Below are 2658 nucleotides of genomic sequence, written 5' to 3'. Positions count from 1 at the left end.
AGCTTTAAAGGGTTTGTTAGGTTCAGTTTCCAATAATTCTTTTGATTGTAGTTCATGTCAACTTGGTAAACAACCGACTTTGCCATTTAATAATAGTAAGTCTCATGCTACTGCTTCTTTTGATTTAATTCATTCTGATGTTTGGGGACCTTCTCTTGTTGCTAGTATGAGTGGCTCACATTATTTTGTTATTTTTGTTGATGATTTCTCTCGTTACACTTGGGTGTTTTTAATGAAATCTCGTTCAGAATTATTGGACATTTATCGTACTTTTGTCAAAATGGTTGAAACCCAATTTTCAAAACCCATCAAAGCTTTTCATTCTGATAATGCTTTAGAATATACTCAACATGATTTTCAAGCTATTCTCAAACATTATGGCACTGTTCCTCACTTATCGTGTCCAGGCACCTCACAACAAAATGGTCGAGCCGAACGTAAACTTAGGTACATATTAGACACTGTCCATGCTCTTCTCATTTCCACGTCTGTTCCTACCCCGTTTTGGGGTGAAGCCACTCTCACGACTGTCTACACGATCAATAGGTTGCCTACCCCTATCCTTGATAATTGCACTCCTCAAGAGCGGTTGTTTGGCTCTATCCCTTCATATCACCATCTCCGTGTCTTTGGTTCTGCCTGTTTTGTTTTACTCCAGCCTCATGAGCGCACCAAACTCGAGCCTCGTTCTCAGTTGTGTTGTTTTCCCGTCATGTAGTTTTTTGGGAGCATCGACTATTCCACGAAGTCGAAAAATTTAGCATGTCATCATTCCCTCCCTTTACTACCCTTCTTGAGTTTCCTCTTTCTCCTACTCCCATCACCAATGTCTTGCAAGAATCTCTCTCGCTGGAACTACAGTCATCTGATGCCCTCAACGCTACTTCACCTACATCCTCAAGTTCTTCGCCTGCCTCCCCAGGTTCAGCTCCATCTGAGGATCCAGTCTGCATTCCACCACCTAACCTTCGTCGATCCACCCAAGTAAGATCTCTCCCATCCCATTTATAGGATTTTCATTGATTTCATGCCTTAGCTACCTTGCATGAGCCTCACTCCTTTTGTGAGGCCTCCACTAACCCTCTTTGGCAGGCTGCGATGAAAGAGGAACTTGATGTTTTACACAAGAACAATACATGGGATCTGGTTGACTTACCTCTTGGAAAATCTGTGGTTCGGTGTAAGTGGGTTTACAAAATCAAGACTTGTTCCGATGGTACTGTTGACAGGTTCAAGGCTCGACTTGTGGCCAGGGGTTTTACTCAGGAATATGGCGTGGATTATGAGGAGACTTTTGCTCCAGTTGCTCGCCTCTCTTCTGTACTTGCTCTGTTGGCTATTGCAACCTCTCGACATTGGTCACTTTGTCAAATGGATGTCAAAAATGCCTTCCTTAATGGTGATTTAAGTGAAGAAGTCTATATGCAGCCACCTCCTGAATTATCTCATCCTACAAACAAGGTTTGTCGTCTTCGTCGAGCTCTATATGGACTTAAGCAAGCACCTCGAGCATGGTTTGCTAAGTTTAGCGCCACTATCTCTCGCCTTGGCTACTCCATCAGTTCTTATGATTCAGCCTTGTTTATTTGCCGCACAGACCGGGGTACCATACTTCTACTATATGTTGATGACATGATTATCACTAGAAATGATATCCCTGGTATTCAGGAACTTAAATAGCTTCTCAGTCAGCGCTTTGAGATGAAAGATCTTGGCCCTCTCAGCTATTTTCTTGGTCTTGAGATCTCCTCTTCTTCTGATGGTTATTATTTAACACAGGCCAAGTTTATATCTGATCTGCTTTCCCGGGCCAATCTCACAAACAGTAAGATGGTCGACACACCAACTGAGCTTAATACTCGTCTCACTCCTCATGATGGCGAGCCTCTTCACGATTTTACCTTATATCGGCATTTAGTTGGCAGTCTTGTCTACCTTACTGTCACTCGACCTGATATCTCGTATGCTGTCCATCAGGTGAGTCAATTTATGGCTGCTTCTCACTCCACTCATTTCTCAGCTGTTCTACGCATTCTTCGATATCTGAAGGGGACATTATTTCATGGGCTTTATTTCTCCTCTCAGTCTCCTATACAGCTGCATGCTTATACTGATGCTGATTGGGCGGGTGATCCAACAGATCGTCGCTCTACCACTGGTTATTGTTTTCTACTTGGCACCTCGCTTATTTCTTGGTGAAGTAAGAAACAGACTGTTGTTGCTCGATCTAACACAGAGGCAGAATATCGTGCTCTAGCTGACACTACCGCGGAACTTCTTTGGTTGCGATGGTTGTTACAAGATATGGGTGTCTCTCTTTCTTCTGCTACTCCTGTATACTGTGATAATAAGAGTGCTATTCAGATTGCTCATAATGATGTTTTTCATGAACGGACAAAACATATTGAGATTGATTGTCATTTTGTTCGTCATCATCTTCTTCAGGGCTTACTACAACTTCATTCTGTCACGTCTCGTGATCAGCTCGCAGACATCTTTACAAAGTCACATCCTCCAGGACGTTTTCGTGATCTTGTGTCCAACCTCAAGTTGGTCTCTCGCACTCCACCTTGAGCTTGTGGGGGGCTGTTAGATAATATTATATTATTATTATTTACTTTCTTTGGTATTCTAGGGTTACTAGGTTTACCTTTCCTT

This window comes from Corylus avellana, chromosome ca5 (genome assembly GCF_901000735.1).
Source record: "Corylus avellana chromosome ca5, CavTom2PMs-1.0".
NCBI classification, from domain to species: Eukaryota; Viridiplantae; Streptophyta; class Magnoliopsida; order Fagales; family Betulaceae; genus Corylus; species Corylus avellana.
Note: the sequence above shows the minus strand (reverse complement) of the source record.